Source organism: Cibotium barometz, chromosome 11 (genome assembly GCF_041138505.1).
Source record: "Cibotium barometz isolate CiBa-2024 chromosome 11, ASM4113850v1, whole genome shotgun sequence".
Lineage (NCBI taxonomy): Eukaryota > Viridiplantae > Streptophyta > Polypodiopsida > Cyatheales > Cibotiaceae > Cibotium > Cibotium barometz.
Genome location: NC_141056.1, coordinates 2111031 through 2135985, shown reverse-complemented (window position 1 = coordinate 2135985; position 24955 = coordinate 2111031). Strand labels below are relative to the sequence as shown.

General features: G+C 39.6%; 1 long non-coding RNA gene across 1 annotated transcript; it reads right to left on the bottom strand.

Moving 5' to 3' along the window:
• Positions 1-20653: 20653 nt before the first annotated feature.
• Positions 20654-24653, bottom strand: LOC147633655 (uncharacterized). Its single transcript, XR_015266855.1, has 3 exons — positions 24517-24653; positions 23880-23912; positions 20654-21036 (listed from the first exon to the last, which is right to left on the bottom strand). It is a non-coding gene; the product is annotated as an uncharacterized LOC147633655 (long non-coding RNA).
• Between the last annotated feature and the right edge of the window lie 302 nt (positions 24654-24955).

Genomic DNA, 24955 nt, shown 5'->3' with positions numbered 1-24955 from the left:
GCTTGGTCAGAGATGTTTTGATCTGCACCATCCTTTGATTTAAGGGGGCTGCTACATGGGCAAGGTATTTGAGAATTCGGCTGTGCCATCTTACTTGTCCCAAAAATCTTCTCAGCTCTTTCTCATCTGTTGGAGTTGGGGCTTTCTAGATCACCTCGACCTTAGCCAGGTCGACTGCTATTCCTTCCTTGGAAATGATGTGGCCTAGTAGCACTCCACTTTGGACAACAAAGGCACATTTGGCTGGATTTAGACTTAATCTAGAGAGTCTACATTTGGCCAAGCACAGCTGTAGGTGCATCAAATGTTGACTAAAGTCAACATTTGGCTGGATTTAGACTTAATCTAGAGAGTCTACATTTGGCCAAGCACAGCTGTAGGTGCATCAAATGTTGACTAAAGTCATCAATGAATACTCGCATAAAGGTGGTCAGAAAATCATCAAAAATTTATTGGACCATGCGCTGAAATGTGGCGGGTTCTTTTTGATTGACTTTCTTTCATGATTGAAATGGAAGCTCCTTCCTTCCTCTTTCTCATACCTCTTTCAGTGTTGCTTGAACTATGCTACCCACATGATGGGTACTTCGTTTTATTAGCACATCATGTGCCTCCATATCCACATCAGCTGGTCTAAGTGAGGAGCATTCTTGAGGCAAAAAGTCATGACGTTTGATGCAAAAGCCCCCCATTCTGTGATGAATGTTGTTTTCTCCCGATATTGCGGGGCCATTTGAACTTGATTAAATCCATTGAGTACATCTCATGGCCTGCTACAACATCAAGCATGGAATCCATGAATAGCAAGGGAGAAGGATTTGAGATGGCTGCTGCATTCAGCTTCCAGTAATCTATACAAACTCTCAACTTTTGGTTTTTCTTGGGCACAATGGCTATTGGGGACAACTGTGTTGCTTGATCAATTGGATATATGAATCCGACTTATAGCAACTTGTCAATTTCTTCCTTCACCCTTTTGGCATAATTCGGGTTAATCCGGGTATCTTTGTTACCGGGGTGGCTATGGCATCTTCCTTTAGATTGATCCGGTGTTGGTAAAAGCTAGGATCAATCCCTTTCATGTCGGTGTAGCTCCAACCAAACACATCTTTGAAAGAAGTGAGCAACACCTGGACTTCTTCTCGAAACTTTGTGTCCAGCTTGGCACACTGACCCGGACCATCTTGGGGTCATTATCAGTTCCAAGGTTTATTTCCATCAATTCATCCTCTTTGACTCTCTTGGAGTGCCTGAGATCTTTGTCAAAATCCTTTTCTGCTACAATGCGTTGCTGTAGGCTCGGAGTAGTGTATTCCTCGGCCAAAGCCTCATAAAAATCTTATGCTTTCTCTAGACTGTGTTCCTCCGTCCGTGGAGCGAACTGATCCCCTTGGGAACCTTATCCTTGTGCGGACTGCTTGATCGATATTTGTCCATTATCTGGACTACATCAACCTCAAACAGGCTGATCAAATTAGCATTTTGCTAGAGATACACTCCTCCTCGTCAAGGTCTAGCCCTTCTAACATGTTAACTCCTTTGGCTATTTTCGGTAGGGCTGGTTTCTCCACCTTTCGTTTGTTGGGGCGACATAGATCTTTATTTTCTTCTTTCCACACTGGATAGTAATCATATCTGCGTCCCAATCTTGCTTGATCCATGCTAGGCGGAGCTAGGGTCTACCGAGAAACATTAGATAAGCACCTTTGATATCTTCCATCCAGAGCACCACAACTACTATCTAGAAACCAAAACAAACGGGTTCCTTTTGTAGAAGCCTTGGTCTTCTAGAACCTTGTTAATGGGGATCCAACACAGCTTGGGGTTTGGGTAGAAATTTCTTACATGGGGCTTTCGTGCCTGCTACTTTAGTAGATCTCTATTCATGGTCGAGATTCAGGCTTCTGCAAGGTCTTCACATGGGTATCATAGTTTGTGTGGCTTGGGGATTGGCTAGAACTTTGTTAAAAAGCATGACATTTGAGGAGTATGGGCTAGCATTAGGGCACCAGTAGAAGAAGAGGAAGCCATAGCCATATTATTAAAAATCATGACACTTGAGGAGTATGCACCCCTATTGGCTACCAGAACCTCCCAGATTCAACCATTACAGGAGTGGAAGCGTGGAACATGCAAAACATCATGTAAGGTGGGAGAGGAACCCAAAGAAACGTTACCAACACCGGTGACAGGAAGCGAAGAGTTGTTGCCAATACGAACTGAAGAAGAGAGAGTCTGGTGGTCCTCCAAGATATGGGCTTGATTGGTCATGTGGGCAGAAGCACCACTATCACCAACCCATTCCACCACACCAGGTGTGTCACTGACCTCTTCTGGAGAAGTCATCGCTGTGATCAGGAGGAGTGAATCCTGTGAAGAAGTAGATGAATCTGTGACAGCCATGTATGCAACTTGGGCAGATCCCTCCTCTGAAACTTTGTCCTTGCCCTTGTCTTGGGTGTTGTCCTTATCAGATGCTTTGGAAGCATCCTAGGCTTTATACTTGGCTTTGGCTGCTCGAGAGTCATCACAACACCACCGTCACCCCCTTCCTCCCTCCATCTTGGATTGGGCCCATCATTGCTACCTAAACATCGCCCTTCTACATCGGCACACTCATAGAAGAAGAGAAGCTGATTCGAGGGAAGACAGTTCAAGCTACATCGAGTGAGAAGAAGAGAAGGATAAGGACAAAGATAACCTGCCATCATTGTGGCAAAATTGGTCACATAGCAAAGGATTGCTAGCATAAAAAGAGAGTCGAAAAAGACAATGTAATGTCAAAGAAGGAAGACAATGTAATGTCAAAGAAGGAAGACAATGATGAGGCCTCCCAAGATGAAGGAAACACATATCATCTCTTCTAGATGATATGAGGAGTATGGCTTTCTCAATATTTGTGGCTTCCAACAGTTGGGTGGCGTTTCCTCTCCCTAAGGTTTCAAGAGCGACCAATCAGCTGCTCCTTGAAACTTGGCACCAATGTGAGTAATTGTTCTACCAACATGTGTATTGGTTGTCGCTTCAGATCTTCCCATAGATCATATGGCTGGTGTTTTGCTTTTGTGAGTCTTCTTGGGTAATCCACCCGCTTCTATGCTTCCGCACATTCTTCCGGCCCTGGTGTCTGTGCACCTTTCATTGGCCATTGCATCTTGACTGGCAAGGCCACTTTACCTTCTTTTTCTTCCGGGTTCATATCTGAAAAACTAAGTTATGATTCCGACCGACAGATTGGCCTCTGCTTTTCTGGGTGCTTTTTTCGCAGTGCCTCTTTGGCCCGCTGTTTCTCCACTTGGGTAGATACTTCCGTCGTCCGGACTTTGTGTTGTTCCTGCCAAGTGACTCCTTTCTATTTCCCCTTCTTATCTGAGGTCTCAGTTCTTGCACCGCCTCCGGAGTCTTAGGTTACATGGATCTAGTCACCACAATGGCTGATGATTTGGCTGCCCTGTGTGGTCGGTTGGGGTACTGCTTACTCATCCAGAGCTTGGATTCCATCGCGTTCACTGCGGGTTGACTAGATACGGAAGCCTGGGCTTCCTCTAATTATTCTGCTTTATGCTTTTACCATAGTTCACACTTTGACTTCCGGTGACCTTGTTGGGCATGGCAATAAAAGCATGTGAGGACATGCCTTGGGGAACCAGACGCATCCCAAGGAGGAAATTCTCCATGGGGGCGAAATTGGGGTCTGTGGTGGTGGAACTAGTCGGGCATAGTCATGGGTTGGGTGGCTTGGACTACGGCCACCATTGGACGTTGGATTACCGATTGCAGAGGAGGGGCTCTGCCATTGTAGCGGTAGGCTTTAGTTGTATGTGTGGCCATACTATAGATGGCGCACCAAAGTTCATGCAAGCTGCATTCATCGCCTCCATGTCCATAATTGCGACACTTCACACACCAGATGTCTGACCGGATGGTAGGAGTGAGCTTCGCACCTTCACTAGCCAATTGAGCCATGGTGGCTGCAGCCTTCTTGCTCTTGGACCTCGTCTTGCGATCTTCCTCCTCTAATTCTTCACTGGCTATGGAGTTTCATCGAAATTATGCTCCCGTCTAAAGATCCGATTGACGACTTCTTGGACTTCCTTTTACTCTTAGACTTTTCCTTGCTTTTCCCAAGCCTAGCAATACCCACTCTGCTCTCTGAGAGCTGAGTCTATAAGCTGCTCTATGGTGATGGTAGCCAGGTCGGCACCAACAATAGAGCGTTTGAGTTACTTGTTGAGGCCCTTCATGAAATAAGAGTTGAGAATTTCCTCCGCGGGTCGATTAGCTGCATGTAGCCTACGGATGAGTTTCTGAAACTTTGCAGCATAATCTTCCACTGTCATTATCCTCTGGTTCATTCTAGACATCTTATCTAGCACATGCACAGATGTCTCATCTTCTCTAAAGCATTGAAGGAATGCATCTCGGATGGCATCATAAGTGGGGAAATGGGCGTACTCATGAGCAACCCAAAGAGCGGCACTCTTCTAGAGTGTGGGAACAAAGGCAGTCTTTTTGAGTTGCTGATCACAACTAGGCCAGATACTTGGACACACCAAGCAGTGTCGAACATTAGGATGTGAGTATCTGCATCATCCAAGGATTTCCTAGAAAATTTGGGATACTTGATGTTGATAGCTAGTCGTGTTGCATCGTGTTAAGGTAGCGGAGGGGTCGGGGCTGTGGGGGTGGGGGTGGGGGGGTATGAACAATGGTGGTGAGGTTGGGGTAGTAGGGGTGAGTGGTTCTTCTTCTAAATGGGATGCGGGTTGTTCTAGTTCAGATTTGGCGAGACGGGTTGATCTTCTGATTGGCGAACAAGAATTGCCGAGCTTGGTTGTGTTGCAAAAGTAGCGCCTTTCACGTGCTGACATGAGGGATGGGTTTGAAAACAAGGGGACGAGATTTGGCAATTTGTAAAGGATCTAGAACCTTGTAATTCTTCTATGGATGGATTTGTATTTATGTGTATTTTATCACATCAAAGGTTGCATGTTATTTTCCACATTAGTGAATGTAAGTGGATAAAAGTAAATGGATAAAAGGTAAATTCAATTATGTAAGCAATGAAGAAAGCTTTGCATGGGAGGTGGAGATGATTGAGCTTAGATCATGAATCTTGAAGATGGAGGTTTGCTTGAAGGAGGAAGATGAAAATTTTATTTATATCTTGGCTATTTAAAGATCCACAATATAATATGGAAATGGTTGAGTGAAATTGCAATGGAAAAATATGGAAGGATACATGTATACATACAGGAGGAAGGGTCGGAAGAGTCAAAGGAGTCAGAGGAGGAGGACTTAGAGAAGGGGTCAGAGGAGGAGGACTTAGAGAAGGGGTCAGAGGAGGGTTCGAGGAGGAGTTAGAGGAGGAGTTAGAGGAGGAGTCAGAGGAGGGGTCATAGGAGGAAGAATAAAGGACTCATAGGAGGGGTCAGAGGAGGCAGAATAGAGGACTCATAGGAGAAATCAAAGGAGGCAGAATAGAGGACTCATAGGAGAAATCAAAGGAGGCAGAATAGAGGACTCATAGGAGAAATCAAAGGAGGTAGAATAGAGGAGTCAGAGGAGTGGAGAGTCAAAGGAGGAGTTATAAGAGGGGAGGACTCAGAGGAGGGGTTAGTGGAGTTATAAGAGGGGAGGACTCAGAGGAGGGGTTAGTGGAAGAGGACTCAAAGGAGGGGTCAACACCCCTCTGCAGACTATCTATATTGACTCTTGTCTAATTCAACCCTGACTCAGCTGACTTTAGATCTTTCCACTTGTCCTTTGACACTTACAAACCCTCAAACACCATAGATCCCACAATGATTCAACACTATAGTCCCTTATTTAACATCAGCTGACCTCCAACAACTGACCCTGTTTGACATCCTCCATCTCACAAAACTCTATCTTACTTTAATAGACTTCTGGCTGTCAAATTTTACCCTAAATGGCTTTGTCTCAGCCCAAAAGTCTTATTTCTACCCTTTTACACTTTCAGCTAGCTTATCCTAACACTCAATTGACACTAGCTGACCACTGTTGACCCTCACCTGCTGTGCTGACCCTATCCCTAGTTGAAGTCATTGACTAGGGACATCATAACCACCATAGCCAAAACACCATATCTCCAACATGACATTGACATCGAGGTCTAGACCATATCACTTAGAGCACTATATGATTTTTGAAGTCACTCAAGTTTGGGACTTGATTAGTTATGTCCGCTCGGTGTCTTGTAACACTCGCTTGGATGGAATGCATATCCAACATTGAGCTTAACTCAACAAAGGCATTGGTATTGATGGTTGGTAGCTTGGAAAAGGGGGAGCTTTCATAGGAGAAATCAGTGCTGACAAGCTGAAGGACATTGGTTGTGTGATTGGGTGATTCTTGGGCATTGGTAAAAAGGTTGCACATGCATTGGGAAAAATCTAAACATCATTGCTTGCATGTGTAGGCGAGAAACTAGAAGAGTGTGAAGCAGTGGAGAAGCGAGGATGCACCATTGCTCATAGGCTTTCTCATATAGCATTCCAAGAAGGCATGGGGTGAGAAGAAGATGAAAGATGCTGGTGGCACCATCCTCCTCAGTGGCGGGGCCGGAATAGTGAAACTCTATGAGGGCTTCATTGCCTCACCTTTTATGACAAAGGTTGGCTTGGAGGTTAGTCTTTCTAGCCTACAGCATTCACACATCAACCCTAGTCTATTTCCAAGTAGATAATTATCAAGACTTATATTCAAATTTTTGAATTTGTGAAGTACACAATTCTTTTTGAGCCTTGAAGTCCTTATCTTTTTCATTTTTCATTATTTCTATTCCTCTATTAAGTTAAATAGTAAATAGAGGTTTCATTTAAATCCAGTAGATATGTTTTTTATATCCTAGAGGCCACTAAAATAAATAAATGAATTAACCCCTCTGTAATTATGCACACTCAACCTTAGGATAGGGAATTGATTAAACCGAGAGGGTCGATCTTAGAAAATAATGTTTATACCCTGTAATAAATTATTGCAGTGAACCGAGTAAAAAATCTTATAGTGTGGTTTTGGTAATTTTTCCTATTGGCTTCAGAAGAAGCCTTTTAAATGATAAGAAATTATTTTAGTCCTAGACTGCAAATGGCATAAATTAGGGATTAGCATTTAGAAGACTATGTAAGGATTAGCTTACTTTATTGATTGTGCATCCTAAAATGTGCAAATAAATATAGTCTTTATTCCTTTTCGTATATAGAATTTTGGGCCCTTTTGGGAATGTGTAAATTTTAGGATAAAGGAATTATGAAATTACTCCCAAATTTAGAAAGAATTAGTGAGAAAAAGAGGAAACCTAAACCTAGTAGAAGGTTTAAAGGTGCTTTGTATAAATCTTTGTGCATAGGAACCTGTACATATTTTATATTCATAAGAAATCCTTGTAGTTTTAGGAGAAAGTGATAATTTTTAGAAATTTTTGAACAAATAACCTTGATGAAAGAATTGTAAAGTGATCTATTTTCTAGAGAGAGAAAATCCAAGAAGTATTGAATAAGGCGGCTAATAAAGTTCTTGTATATAGAGCTCTCAAAAACAGACAAGTTGAGAGCACAAATAAGGTCTTATATTTAGTGCTCTCAAAAATAGTTATAGCTTCCTAGTATACAGACTAGGATCTGAAACTTCCATCAACACTATGGGTATCTAGAACCACCTACAAAACATTAACAAGGAATACACCTCATAACTTCGTCCTTGGAGTAGACGCAATTCTCCATGTAGAGTTCATGATCCTATCTTTGAGAGTAGCCAAATATATGGAAGCAACCCGTCACACGAGTTATCTGAATGACTCGTAGAACTTGAAAAACTATATGAGTTTAAGCTGCACTCAATAGTGGGCATGTATGCCAAAAAGAAAAGGAGAAAAGATGGTTCAATTAAGACCTAAAGACCAAGAGGTTCAAAGTAAGGGATTTGGTCCTACTTTATAACCTCAAGGAAAAAAACTCAAGCTTGGAGGGATGGGTCCTTTTAGGATCTACAAATTTACTTCAAGTTTAATCGTGGATTCCAAACAGAAGGATTCTTGAACGAGAGTAAAATTAGGAATTTCTACTGGGACCTCACTCTCCTATAAACAACATGAAACAATCCACCTAGCTGAGGACATCAAAAAGAAATAAAAAGGAAGAAACAAGCTCAACGAAAAGCCAAAGCTCATAAGGAGAAAGCTACCTGTCCACAAGAAGGCAGATCTCTAAACATGACTGTAGCATTGACTAGAGAACAAGGGCTATAAAGGACCATGAGTGTCCTTCTTACAGAAAGAGAACCATGATAAATCTCTTTCCGATGAGATCGAGAAGTTTCTCTTATTATTTACAACTATCAAGTTTGAATAAAGAACCGCGAGTGTCCTTATAGATCGAGAAGTTTCTCTTATTATTTACAACTATCAAGTTTGAGTAAAGAACCGCGAGTGTCCTTCTTATAGATCGAGAAGTTTCTCTTATTATTTACAACTATCAAGTTTGAGTAAAGAACCACGAGTTGTCCTTCTTATAGAAGGACAACTAGGAAAAATCTTTTTTCGAGGAGACTGAGAAGTTACTCTTGTTATTATAAGTAGGTCCAATTGAGCCAATAAGTTTGATCATCCAAAAATTCCAAGGCCTACCAAAACAACCCTAACCCTTCTCAACTCTACCATAAGTAGGGGCCATTAAGTCAAACCTAAGTTAGAGAGGCCCAAGTCTAAACAACCAAGGAGGAACAAAAAAAATGAGCAAAGGGTCACTAATACTTGCTACCTCCGCTTCACCACCATTAGCCAAGAACAAACTTTGACAGGTGTGGGCACGCCAAAAGTTCCAACAATACCAGTAGAGATGCACCCCATGCCTCTCTAAAAGCTAGAGTTAATCAACCAAAACATGTATGGATCCCAAAAACCTACCTTATACAAAGGACAACATATGACAAGCTGGTTTGGATCCCAAAGCGAGGGAGAAACATTGGGTGAAGAATTGATCCAGCCACCCATGGATGGATAACCATGGAATGCTCTCTTGAGGCCCAAGGCTAATATCAAGGACATGGCTTGATCTGGTTTACCAAAGATTAGGTCCACAAAAGGGGGCCATCACCAAATTATGTCTTTTCTATTACAAGATCTTAAATTAGCTGATAGTATGTACCAATTTGACGAAAAGTAGCACCCATAAGGATTTATATACCATAATGAGAAGAATATATAAAGTGTTTGAAGATCTTAAATTAGCTGATAGTATGTACCAATTTGACGAAAAGTAGCACCCATAAGGATTTATATACCATAATGAGAAGAATATATAAAGTGTTTGAAGGCTGAGGGACCTTTTGATAATGCATTAGAGCCTTATTTGACAAGGAAGCTTGTGAAATCACTAGTTATGCCTTTGACATATGGTAAAATCGTCATAACGATGTCGGATGACATCTATAGGGATCTAGGAAAATAAATGTTGAGCAAACAATGCATGCAATTGGCTTCAAGGTGCCATAAGTTTTGGCATGATTATATTCCCAAAGTCAACAACTTATTGAAACTCTTTGGCATAGCTGGGGGGTCTATGCTTGTCCATAGGTAAACGCATTAAGTTACCAACCCCTCTATTCTCTTCCTATCAGGACTATTGAGAATTTGAAAAACAACAAGTTTGGATTTATACCAAGAAGTTGGGGGCTAAAAAAGCACACCAGGCACAATATTTCACTGAACGTTCTTACCCCAACACGGAATGTGCTTAAGTCAAAGTGATCCACTTTCGCCAACTTTATCCAAAGCACAAGAGTCAAAGAACATAAATAATCATCATCATGCTCAAAGCCAATCTACAAGCTAGCTGAGCCAAAGCAGATATGGATACCTAGAGAGATCAAGTAAGGTGAGTCTAAGCTAGAAGAGCTGTGGACCAAAGAAGAAAAGGAATACCTCCAAAAGCAAATAAGAGTGTTGCCATATATATAGGCAGTGATGTGTGTGAACACACTTAGGACCGCCGGGGCACTTTTTCCCTCTTTAGGAGGTTTTTTCCCCCGGCTTGTATATACGCCCATCCTTCTAGGGCTAACTTATCTTTGTACATTGACACAATCTAATACACTTTGTGTTGTGTGCATTCTTGCTTCTTCTTCTCCAAGCTTTGTGTGCTTTAGAGTGAGATCCAAGCTCTTCATCAAATCTGCAGGTGACTTTAGTAAAACAAAGATTAAGCATTCAATGTTTGGTCAAATCTTGTGTTTCTTAGCTTAATCATCTACTAGACTAATTGCTATTGATGGCCTTGAAAGGATTTAAGCTCATTTGAACTCTAAGGCCTCAGATCTGGTCTCCCCGCATACTCTTTTTTTTGCACACAAAACAGAGGATTAATTTGCTAATCAGTGATTAATCAATACTAATCACTATATTTTGGTACAATTGAGGGTTCAAATTAACCATTAGGTATCTGATACAGATCCCTATAACTTTAGATTGCAATTCGGAGATGGTTTGATACTCTAACCATTCCATACAAATTGGTTACCCTTGATTTAATGTAATTTCTGATAAAATTATGCTGATAAATTTGTGGTAATTATCATTTTGCATTTAAGCCTTGGTTAATGCTTGCAAATCACACTTAAATTCAAGATTATTCACAGCCAGAGTTGCATTTGGGAATGTGCATAAGAATGAATGCTATATGCATTATGTATTGGGCACATTACATCAGTGTAAAAATGGGATCAGACACTGCCCTTGTCCAGAATAAGGCAAGAGGTAAGACCTTCTGCATAGATTTGGGTTTGCATTGCATAATGACACAAGATAAACATCAAAAGTCCAAAAGAACTGTCAACAAAACATTTAAACATGTTGCTCACATGGAGCAAGAAGAACTGACGGGACAAGGCCCAGCCATGAAAGAAGAAGAACATCTCTTTCGAAGAGGAAGATCCACACCAAGAAGAAAAGCTGAAGGAAGACATGGACACGAGAAGAGAAGCTGCCACAAGAAGAAGACTGAAAGAAGAGGAAGACATGGACGCGTGGAGAGAAGCTGCCACACGACAAGAAGACTGAAGACAAGAGAAGATGTGAGGCTCCAAAGAGTGAGGAGCCATGTGAAAATCTCTGAGAGAGAGAGAGAGAGAGAAACCCCACAACCCAATGTAACCTACCCCAACAAAGTAAAACCACCTTTGAGCCACCGATGATGTAGGCCACGTGGTAGATGTATGTGTGAGCACTTTAGTCAAGGTCGCGGGCACTTGTAGTAGCCTTGGACACATAGAGAGAGAGAGTGTCAAGGACTATGAGTTTAGGGACTTGAGGCACTGGTCGCGGACTATCAAGTAAGAGAGAAACTTGATATAAGGTCTAGGTGTGCTAAGTTCACTTGAGGGGAGGTGTGCTAGACACTGGTCGCGCGAACTATCAAGTAAGAGGGAAACTTGGTATAGAACACCATATTAGTGAATTTGGGAATTTTTCAATTCCCATTTTTGAATACTTAAAAAAGGGGACATGGATAACATGTTTGTAAGTTTCTCAAAACCCTATCATATGACCTATCGTTGGAAAGCGCTTGAAAAATGGAATCTAAAGAGCTATAAAGCACTCATTTTGGATTAGTAGTGTTCAAGTTATGGTTAATCCAAACTTTTGACCACGTGTCCCAAACTTGTGGGAAATTCCCATATTCCCTAATATGGTGTTATAGGGTCTAGGTGTGCTAGGAGTATTCACTTGAGGGGAGGTGTTGAAATATACAAGTGAATAGAGTGTGTGCGGGAACAAGCCCTTGGTTAGGGGCTGTAAAAGAGAATCTGTAAATGTGAGAGAACCTGTGAAAAGGTGAGAAGAATCTACTGGGAGAGAATAAAGGATAGCATGAGAAGATTTAGGAAGTGTGGAGATATTCTGGGAGAGGTGGAGAGAATCAAGAAAAAGAGGTGGAATGAATTAAGGAGAAATCACTGGGATTAGATGCTTGGATGTAAACTCTATAATGAGAATTTATCGGTTTTTGATTATCCATGCCTACATTAAGCTATTAGTTAATTACTCACTAATCACATCTTAATTATCATCTAATCACTTTGTTAATGATATTGATTCTAGCATTTGATCCACCATAGCTCATCACATTGCTGTAATTTTAACACTATTTAGTCATGAATTGTTTATATTGTGTGATGTGTAATAATGAGAATTTGCCGGTTTTTGATTATCCATGCCTACATTAAGCTATTAGTTAATCACTAATCACGTCTTAATTATCATCTAATCACTTTGTTAATGATGTTGATTCTAGCATTTGATCCACCATAGCTCATCACATTGCTGTAATTTTAACACTATTTAGTCATGAATTGTTTATATTGTGTGATGTGTAATAATGACTACACAAATCTCTACTATAGCATAATAATCTACTATGCATCACATGCCATATGCTTCATATCACACACAGTATGTTGTACAGATATCAGCTACTACTACATAGCAGTAAAATCTTTTACATAGTAGTAAAATCTCCTATACAATGTAATATGTTGTATGGATAGCACATATATATGCTATATGTGCTACATAAAATGTGCCATATGCACAGTGCACTACATAGCATACACAACATGATATATAGCATACCCAGTGTGCCACATCTATTATGCTTACACACGTGCTATATAGTATATACAATGTGCCACATCTATTAGGCTTATACAGTGTGCTACTATATAGCATATTCAGTATGCTATATAACACATACATTGGACAATGATTGAGAAGCTAAAACCCTTCTTGATATGTAAGTTTAAGGGCATAAACACATGTTAGTGTATATTTCACATACAAAAGATATACTTGAAGGATGATCTTAATCATATTTGCACGTCCGTATTTGGTTTACATACATGGAGTATCATGTTCTTGTCTTTGTATAATACACTTTTTATGAGCAGTGGCATCATGAATAGGCAAATGTGTAGCACACATGAGCATGCCTTTAGCACGGTTACACAATTGTGGAAATCATGCATTTGTGCCAAGTTCAAAGATTCAACATTCCATGATTATAAGTGCCTCATGGGACATTATGAAAGGTGTGGTGTACAAAAACTTGCACTCTACCCCCCACGCAAAAAAGCAAAGATGCCAAAAAAGGTGGTTGTGAAAGTGTTTGATTGGGCTGAACAAGCAAGGATAAAAGAAAGCTGCAAGGTTTTATCGGTCAAAGAGATGCCAAACAATGGCCTATTATTGATGTTAATGAATTATATAACCAAGTTCATTAGACAAGCAGGGAAAAAAGAAAAGTTGCAAAGTTTAATCGGTCAAAGAGATGCCAATCAATGGCCTATTATCGATATTAATGAATTATACAACCAAGTTCATTAGACACTACTTCAAATATAGATGGGCGGATCAGTTTAGGGAGTGTTTGAAGAACTTCCCTTCAGATGTCATTGTGTGTGTAGTAGTAGATTTTATAATTTAAAGGGTAAAATAAATTCAATCCATGCATTGGCATACTGATCAATTTAAAATCCTTGTTTATTTTACTTACGCTACAATACCATGGATGACAAAATGGTCAAGGATATGCATTTTTACATATTTGATGAAACACACGGCAATCTTTGCTTTTTTCTTTGTTACAAGTGGCTTAAAGATCAAGGCATACATTTCACAAGGCATTGGGTGTGGTCAGATGGAGTAGCATGTAGCAAGACCCTTTTTTTTACTTTGTTGTAGGATTCATTGCACTGGCTAATGTCCAGATGATTTGGAACTTTTTTGGATCACACCATGGCAAAGGGAAATACCATGGTGCGAGTGTAGTGATCAAAAAATCCCTTACACACATGAGCAACTTAAGACTGTGGTATTAAAGCAAGCATTTGATGTAGTGCATTTTTTATTAAATACAATGACTAGTAACGCTTCTACCAGTTTCAAACCTTTTAGTTGGTGTATTTCTTTAGGTACTTATAATTTGTTTTTGGGTTGTAGATTGAGAAGTATTATTGTAGATGAAAGAAATAAGGCTTTTCTAGATGCGGTTGGCTACAACGCTATCTTTCTATTAAAGAGGAAGTGAATGTATAATTTCTTCCAAGGAAGTAGGTTCTCTAGACAAGGGCTCCCTTAGTGAAAGGTGTTTTGTATTCAAAATTTCAAGTAAGGGTCCAACTTCAAGTGTGGACTTGGTGAATCGAATGAGACGTTGTGGTCGTGGTGGTGGTGACCTCCATCTTGCATGGGTGCAATTTAATCACACACATAGTATATGATTGGGTCACAATGGCATGCCATGTTTATGACCCATCATAAGTGTAATTAGTTATTATATATTTTAACCTTTTTATCTTATTAAAGATATATTGCTAATTTATGTAACAGTAAATAGTTATCTATGTTTAATAATGTACAGGATTCAAGAGTTGATGACAATTGCAAGATGTGGAATCATGTCCTTTTTGGACTTTGCTTAATCAAACAACACAAAGGAGTGAGAGTTGATTTCCACGATCTCATGGTAGATGAAGTACAATCCAATTGAAATGTCACAAGAATAATGTACAATGAAGGGGCTGATAAGAAGATGTAAGGTCGTGAAAGATCATATCTTTTTTATTGTTGGAATAGAGTTTGATAAATCACACTACCTGCTGCTGCAGATATGTTAGAAAAGAAGATTAAATGGAGCACAAGGAATTGTGTAAGAAATGGAGAAATGCACGTTCAAAAGAGGAGGCAATATCTTAGAGTATACGTAATTGGTGAAGAAGCAAGCGAGTGAGAAAATCAGACATCCTTGCCTTGGATAGTTAGTTTAGTCGGTGGGAAATTCATATTGTACATTAGGGGGAATTGATATCAGTGGTACTCTCACTAACTTGTTTGTGTGATTACCATAAGGTCTTCTAAGTAAAGTAAATCTTAATACTTAAATGCAACCATGCAAACAGTCGACAAAGTGCTTAAAGAAGACTCTGAGGGAAATGATGAAGGTGTGAGGTCTTTATTCTCAAATGCAACCATGCAAAGCAAACACGGGCATTGTTTACCATACGGGCTCACACTTTGTTACTGGATGGTACTATTAAAAGCATAGTGACCATTATTAAGCGTGTTGCCTTTATCTTCTCTTATCTTGTTAGAGCCTTGCTGTTTGACATAGAGTTGGTGGATCCCAAATGTAACATATACCTCTGAGGTGCATGAAGGTATATACAATGCATTGCCATATGAGACTGTAATGTGAGGCACATCTCAGCCATAAACTCTTAAACCTGTCATCATATTTTATTCAAAAAACCAAATCCAATGATTACATCCTTCATCGGGTTTTAAAAAATACTATCACTCTTAATTGCTTTTTATTAAGAGTGATAGTTTGTTGATGGTGTATATTCAGTCTTTTTATTGATGGTGTATTAATTAATGCCCGTTATGCATGGGCATTAATTAATATACCATACCATACCCCTCCCACCTCTCTCAGATGAACCTCCTCCGCCAACTTCCCTTCCCACACCCACCTTTAGCAAACTTTACATCAACAACACGTTGGGTGAATTTGTACAAGCACATCAGTGCACTTGCACAAGCACGCTTCAGCTCTTAGGTGGACGAAGCTACATCAATTTCTTAATCACAAATCCTCTTCCTAATCATGATCTCACCTCTAACCTGCAGAGCACCCACCATAATTATGTAAATAATGTCCATAGCTACATCAATTTCTTAATCACAAATCCTCTTCCTAATCATGATCTCAGCTCTAACCTGCCGAGCACCCGCCCGTAACCTACTTCTCTCGTGCTTTCATTGCAAGAGCATTTATATTGAAAAGGATTCATCTAATCAGCGCCAACACAAATATTAGTCCATGCTTATTAACATTGGTATGCTAATTGATGGATCATACATCTTCGCTTGTGTGTGTTCTTTCCAATACCGATATGCCCGCAATTTCTTATCACTTTCCGTCGAATTGTCCGACATCGTGTCTTCATCACTTTCCATGGAACAGAGCACGTGAATTTATAAGCAAGAAGAACTACTTAATTATAGAATGTGTAACTATGGTATCTTTTCTTTTTTCAAAATATACTATAATTAAAACACACTATTTACATTGTTGAACATTGGGTGCATATTTGCTTTGTTCCACTACTTTATATTACATCATAGTACTTTACTCTTTTAATCTACCATCCTTCACTTTATCTATTCATAGAGATTGAATATATGTTGCGCAATATCATAGAACAATATACATCAGAGACATAAATATAAACTTTTGATAGCAATTATATCAGAATAGGAGCTCCTATCCAATAGAGATATTACATTTTTGTATACACCAAAATGTAAGATTGGAACTTGTACTTCAAGGTGGCAAAGTAGGTGCAAACAATTCATAGGAAGCAGAATACATATACAAACCACAAGGCGGGCGCCTATCATCATCATGCCCACTACACGATCACATCATCATGTGCGCTAATGCGCTATAGAAAGCTAGGCCTTTAAGACCGACTGGTGGTACCACATCCTTTCCTTCTAGTAGGATTTTTTTCATTTTATTTTATTTCAGTTTGCACACTCTACCACCCTACCCTAACCTCTGGTATCATTAGCCTACCCTACCTAGTCAATGTTCCCTGCCTGCCTGCCTCATCATCATCATCATCATCATCATCATCATCAGCCTATCTATCCTGTCTCATTAAGGTTCCCTGCATGTGCATTGACATTATTAGCTTGCCTATACATCACATCAGCCAGCCTTCCTGCCTGCCTGCCTGCCTGCCTTAACTTTCCCTCCCTACCCGTGTATAATGAATGCATTCGCGCTTGCTGAGGCCCAACCAACCAACCAACCTGCGCATCATCAAGCTTCCCTGCCTATGTATGTATGTATGCATCATCAGCGTATCTTGAATGTGCATCGATGTCACAATACCTGCAGTGCCTTCGGAGACCACTAGTATAACTTCCATAAAATATTTTATGAAACAATAGTTCTTGCTTTTCAATTTCCAATCCATCGTCATTATATTATTGCAGGGTTGGAAAATGGTACATGAGTCTTTAAAGAAGACCATCTTCTTAAAATGGCACTCTACATTTTACCAATCTCTCTGTTTGTTTCTACAATGAGTAAAGACGAGAAAATGGTACCTCCAATGACTCAGCAACAAATGCATGCTGAATAATAATGACTACAATCACTTAGAAATTCACCAGCCATATATCCTCAACAACCAATGGATGGATGGGACTCATCAGCTCTAGACTTCAACAACTGCAAATGAAAATTAGAGTGGGCGCTTGTGCCTGCTTCTTTGCTTGCTTGTCTCTAGAGCAGTGCAACCTACATACATATCAGTTTTGAATTCAAAACCTAATGTGACCACATCATATAGCATAGCATAGCATATTGTGGAAAAATGTTTCTCTATTATTCAAGTCCAAGGACGGCTCACCCCGGCTCCAAAAATAAAAATACATAATGTGCTTTGTTGCATAACCTACATAGTACATTATCGCACATTATCTATGCTATATAGCATAGTTAAACACATGTAGCAAAGATTATGTGCTATACAGCACAAATTATGTGCTATGTAGCACATTATATTTGTAAATAGGTTCAATTATGTTATATAGCATAGAATATGCGCTATATAGCACACAATCTTTGCTACATGGGTTTAATTGGCTATATAAAGTAGATAATTTCCTATATAGCATAGGCTCAGCACAGGTAAAGTGCTACGTAGCATAATATGTGGTAAATGCCACATATTATGTATTACAAAGGACATTATCCATGCTACATATACATAGCACATAATCTTTGGCATAGGTTTTATGCTATGTACCACAAATTATGTATTACAAAGGACATTATCCATGCTACATAGCACATAATCTTTGAGTTACCAAGTACCATAGTTTCTGTGCTATATACCAGAGGTTATGTGCTATCTACCATAGGTTATATGCTATATACCAACAATTATGTTGGTATATAACACATACTCTTATGTTACATAGCACATAACATCATGCATGAACCTTTTGGTTGCTATAGCACCTTCTAGCTTTGTGGTGCACAAGAATTTGACCTGTGTACAAATGGAGCTCCTAGTAGAAATGGCACATCAAACTTTCAGTTATTACAAAGTAGTGGCATGCTTACTCGTCATGCAACGAACATCCTTTTTTAGCTATGAGTATTTGAAATGTACTTTATAAGTTTTTTTTTTTTTGGTTCTTTTTTATACTATGGTGTGTGCTATATTTTTTTTGCTAAAAAGGTAGCCACATTACCATGATTTCACCCTTCTCTAACGTGACTCACCTTCATAACCCATGTGGTTAATCCTTTGATTATGCCATGCTCTTAAACTGTGAACTTGCCTCTATTGTTGTGTTGAATTGCAAGAATGTATCAGGGTAAAAGATCAACCTAGCATAATAATAAAACTCCAGATCGTAACATCGACGGCATTGATATTTCAAAGATTCGAAGTAGAAGCAACGAGGCACAATAGTTAGCCCATTAAAGTCAACCTTCCATGTTGTGTGGCAGTAAAAAGAGAAGCCATTCACGACACTTTAAACATTGCAAATATTTTTTCCTTGTATGTTTAAGAGGAGACTTTATGCTACCTCTCAACCATAAACTTTCCTCCTCCTCAAGCATTTGTCAGCAAAAACAACAGTCCAAATTGTCATCGTATAATTAGAGCGTAGAATCGATTGTTACATGTATAATATCGCTTCATAACCATCCACAAATTTTTTAACGAGGGTAACTTCATAAGAATGTTCAATCAAAATTAACAATTCTATGAACTAACCCACTGTTATATGCATTATAGGGCTTGGTTATGCATTAGAAGGCTGGGGAAAAGCCCATGTACTACGTAGGTCAGTAGTTAGGCCTCTCCTTTTCTACGTCCATCTTCCAAGCTGTCAAGAAACGTAGCAGTATTCGATCATCGTCTAGCCTAGCCTAGCGGGCTGCTACTAGCAACAGCCAACCTGCTCACCAACGCCAATCTCAACGCTTCCAGCATTCTGAAGGAGCGGGACACTAGCGCGTTCCCCTTAGGTTTGGAGGAGCTGGAGCACGTGAAGGAGTGCTACCAACAAGGGCGAAGGCCCATCTACATCGAATTGCTTAGGCAGTCCGATCCACGGAAGCCGTGTTGCAGGTGATCAGCTTGGAGAGGTTCCTACGCTACCAGAGGTAGAGCGGAGCCAGGTACTCCGCCTGCTTGCTAGCGGTGGCGCAGGTGGCAATGATCGACGTGGCAGGGGTGGGCTTGCCACACGGGACTAAATGACACATCATGAATCACGAGGGATGTAAGGGTTGAAAAGGGGCGTCGCGATCTGGCCTAATTTGGACTGTCGGATTCCTGTCAGGCAAGTGAATTAGGGGTGAACTCAGGGTATACCATGGGGATTTTTGGGACTTAGAAAGTTTTTGAGGGGTTGAGCTCAATGCAAAAGAGGATTTGAACTTGGAACTAGCTACTCAAGCTTTCAACATCTAACCACTATGCTATACCTTCCAGCAGGTTGTGGAGAGTGTGTTTAAATTTAAATCTTGATATTTTGTTCCCTAGTTCACTTTCTTATTGGAAAATGTTTCCCTAGTTCACTTTCTTGCCAAAAAAGCTCTCCCTAGTTCACCTCTACTTTACCCGCGAGTTCACCCTTAGTTTCACCCCTTAGTTCACCCATAGTTCACTTGGAAATCCAACGGTGTTGATCAAATCCTGATCTCGACCCCTCTTTCCAACCATAGATCCCTCATGATTCATGATGTGTCACTTACTTATGAGGGTGAGCTTGAAGAACTTCACTTGACTCTCCACCCGATCTCACCCTCCGTGACTTGTGTGAGTATGTACTCGTTAAGACAAATAAAACACAATAAACATTTAGATACAAAACGACTTACAAAGGCATTAGGAAGTGAATGGGGTCTTCTTGGGCCCTTTAATTTGCCCAAGCCTAATCAAGGTGATTAAGGAATAGCCAAATGGGGGGTTGCCATGTGGACTGAAATGTTGGGTTTGTAAGAGAGGTGTAAGAGTGGTCAAAGGGTGCACTTTTTCCCCCAAAAAGGGGGGGAGGCAATTTTACAATTTTCGGACCTCCATAACTTCTACATACAAGCTCCGATTTGAGCGGAGATTATAGATCCGTGATCTACGCATCAAGAGCTTTCCATAGATATGTTACATGATATGGTTTTGTCCGCTAGATTTTAAATTCCATTTTCCCCCCAAAATTCAAATTCGAATAAAGTAGCCGTTTTGAAGCTTCTAATTAGAAAACGTTTCTTCTTAAGAGAAAAGGTTTGACTCCTTAAACTGCCAAATAAAAGGGCCCAAGAAGCCTTCCATTGAGGTCCTAATACGGTTACAAACCTCAAAGTATAAATTAAACTCTATTCGTACATTGTATATAATTCAATATGTTTATTAATGAACTCTATGGTTTTACATAGTAAACACATTAAATTACATGCTTCCCCTTGCATCTTTTTTTTGAAATAATAATTTATTAATATATTAACAGCTACAATAAAGTCACAACTTTTTTTACAAAATCCCTTAATCCCACTTCCTATTAGGCAATTCACATCCACATTTCATCTTCCCATACAAGAGGATTTTTCCCAAGAGAAATGAAAACCCAGCTGCATACATGTAGACAATAACACATCAAAGAAATGAAAACCCAGCTGCATACAAGCAGTCAATAACACATCAAAGGTGAAATATTTAGGTGACTGTTCTTCAACATCCCTCCCTTTGGTCCATATCTTCACTACTCATCTTCTTCCCAAGGGGTCTCAATCAAGGGCATAAATCTCTTCTGGCTGTTTCTCAATCAAGGGCATAAATCTCTTCTGGCTGTTTTTCCTTCAAGTACCATCTCCTAGTTCTGGGTCCAAACTTGGGAGATTTGGCTTAGACATCATCCCATGTATATACCTGCCACACAGCAGCAACAAGCAGCATAAGGATATCCCAGTATACATTAACATCTCATCATCAATGATCTGAATCACCTAATCCCTGATTGTAATCCTTGAATAGCCTCAACATACCTATTATTATTTATCTTATTAATATAGTATTTAGACGAGCAAAAATGCACACATTTGAACATAATTTCAATAGCCTCTATCCCCATGACTGGTCTCTTTATTGAATGTCCAACTCATTCTAACCACCCCACACGCAACAATATCTTATAATACAAAATATTAGCTTAATCCATTTGTCTCTTTGTATACTCTCCCCAATAGCCAATCCCCCCCCAGAACCCCCTCAATGCAAGATAGTCCCAAAAAGCATGCTTCCCCTCTTCAATACCTGTTTTACATCTAGGGCATGTCTCGGCAATGTGATTCCTTTGGAGAAGTTTAAACCCAAGAGGTAGAGTCAGCAAACATACTCTCCACAGAAAGGTTTGAGATTTCACTGGAATCAAAGCTTCCCAGATCAGGTTCCACCTTTTCTTCCAAGTGTTCAGATCCCAACTTACTCTCCAGACTTTATTGCAATATTTAACATTCATTTCCCCTTTGCACATCACTTCATACAATGTCTTAGTAATGATTATGTCAAGTTTAACCCCATTGAACCAGCTCCAATCCTAAAACCAAGAATCTTCATTAAATGCTGTGGAAAAACTAGCTTTTCTCAATCTCATCTAGAACTGAACTCGAGATCTGAACCAGCTCCAATCCTAAAACCAAGAATCTTCATTAAATGCTGTGGAAAACTAGCTTTTCTCAATCTCATCTAGAACTAAACTCGAGATATGAACCTCAATTTGCTGTAGTTTGAAGTCCCTCATAATTTGCTCAATTTCTTTCTAGCCACAGCTTGAGAAAAGCCCCCCATGTCCCCTAATTTCCTTAGACCTCTATTTTCAATCTTCTAGAGACCTTTGTATCAAGAAGAGCTAGAGAGGGCTTAAACTTATGGGTCCACCAGATATCAGATTTAATAAAGAATTCCCAATAATTATATGTTTGTGTACTTATGTATGTGTATGTACGTATTTGTGTGATCATGCATGTGTACTTATGTTTGTAGAATTCCCAATAATTATATATTTGTGTACTTATGTATGTGTATGTACGTATTTGTGTGATCATGCATGTGTGATCCCATGGCTTTTGTCCCCGAATACTTTAGTTCGCACTCTCTCTCTCTCTCTCTCTCTCTCTCTCTCTCTCTCTCACACACTCACACACACACACACACACACACACACATGTATGTATATAAGTACACACACATACATACATACACTCTTATGGAAATAGTCTCATCTTCTATCAATTTATCTATCTCTAGACATCCATAAGTATACACATACATACATACATATATAATGTACTTGGTATACACATAGACTACCTATACATATATAATGTACTTGGTATACACATAGACTACCTATACATATATAATGTACTTGGTATACACATAGACTACCTATACATATGAACAACATCTATCTATCAAATTAAGAAAGAGTCATGCCACAAATTGCTATATCATAATATTCTCCTTTTATTACAAATTAGCATGTGATTGTGCATGTGTATCCATGTGTGATCTATGTGATACATGTATCTACATGTGTGTGTGTCACCATATTCTGCCATTGATAAATTCTTGTAAATCCATTGTATATATACTCCTTTCCATGCCAAAGTTATTGCACATACAAATGTAAAAAATATACATGCAATTCAAATCACAACACCACATAACCTTATAACACATACTTTATAATATACTCTCTTCAAACTCTTGCAAACGTAGGTGGGTATATGTGTATGGACATATACATACATACACATATATATGCATGTGGGGTGCATGCATACATGCATGCCTGAATCTGTGTAGGTACATGCATGCAAGTTTATGTATTTATGTATTTATGTATTCCGCAATTCTTATGGATACTGGGGTGAAAATAGTCTAAGACTTGCTCTCTATTTAAAAAACATTATACTATACAACTTTTATAATATGTATGAATATGTAGGTGGGTATATATGTATGTACATACATACTACACATATATGCATGTGGGTTGTATGCATGCATGCATGCATGTTTGAGTATGTGTGTGTAGGTATATGTATTTATGTAATTATGTACGTATGTACATGCATGTAAGTATATGTAGATTTGTGTGTTTCTCTTCTACTATGTTCCTATGAAATTCCACAATCTTTGTAGATAATGGGGGTGGAAATGGTCTCATCTTCATGGCTTAGTCTAAGACTTGCTCTCTATTTAAAAAACATTATACTATAAAACTTTTATAATATGTATGAGTATATATATATGTACATATATATACATACATAAGGGGGTATATATGTATGCACATACATACATACACATATATGCACGTGAGGTATATGCATGCACACATGATATGAATGTGTGTACACGTACTGTCGGCCTCCAGATGTGTGTACATGTATTTAAAACCAATTAGGAGAGATTCTCTCTCTCAAACACACACACACCACCATATTCATATCATTTACACGTCGAATCTTCTGTTACATATGACGCTTCCGGATTAAAAAACACACACATATTGCGTTTAAAACCAATTAGGAGAGATTCTCTCTCTCTCAAACACACAGACACCACCATATTCATATCATTTACACGTTGAAACTTCTGTTGCATATGGCGCTTCTGGATTTTTTTTTTAACAACCGGATTATATCTCACGCATATGTCTCTCTCACGAACCAATTTTTAAAAAATGACAGAGCACAATAGCTTACCTTTTGGTGGCGAAAGGTGTAGAGTCTGCCGGCCTACACAAAACAAAACACAGTCATTAGAATAGAGAGAGAGAGAGAGAGAGAGGCCAACCTTGCAACAATACCTGTCAACCACATACATCAACGTCCAACACACACACACACACACAAGGCAAACCTTGCAAAAATGGCAAGAGAGAGGGGAAGGCAGCAATACCTACAGGTCAAACACAATACCATCGTTAGGATAAGAGGATTAGTAGAGTGATTCGAAGTCTCTCTCTCTCTCGTTCTTCACCATCCTGCATCCTTTGGCAATGATACCTCAATTCTAACTTCAACCTACATGTTTCTCTGTAGTTGGTAACCTGGACAGCCCACCTCGCTAGCCTCTAGGGTCTTTCTGACAGACATTAAGGGGGTTGCGGCCCTAACTTACGAAGGCAAATTGTTCTCTCTCTCTCTATCTCTCTCTTTCTCTCTCTCTCAAACAAAACAGCCTTACACTACCGGAGGCTCATCCCACACACAGAAGTGTACCACAGTAGTAGCGAGCTGCCTCTCATCCGATGAGATATGACCGGAGGCTTCTCTTCTACAGGTTCAACCCAGAGAGAGAGAGAGAGAGAGAGAGAGAGAGAGAGAGAGAGAGAGGTACCACAGCAGTAGAGGAGCAGTAGCGAGCTATTCGAATGGTAAAGGAGACGCGCGTTCAAATCGTAGAGAAGACGTTGCAACGCAAATTTGAATCAAGGAGGGCAACGACCTCTGCAACGCGGTCTGGAGGGAGGGCGTTGGCTTAACGTGCATCCCCACGTATTAAAATTTAATATTAATTAAATTTTATATGTGTATATGTGTTTATTTATTTTATAAATGCACATGTACATATAGGTATACGTCTCTAAATATAATAAAACATATTATTATAAATAATATATATTTACATGTGGGTGCGTGAGAGAGAGAGAGAGTGTGTGTGTGCATGAGAAAGAAGTATATTTGTGTGTGTGCATAAATGTATGAGAGAGAGAGAGAGAGAGAGAGAGAGAGAGTGGAGGGGAGAGAAAGAGAGAGAAACACAGAGAGAGACAAAG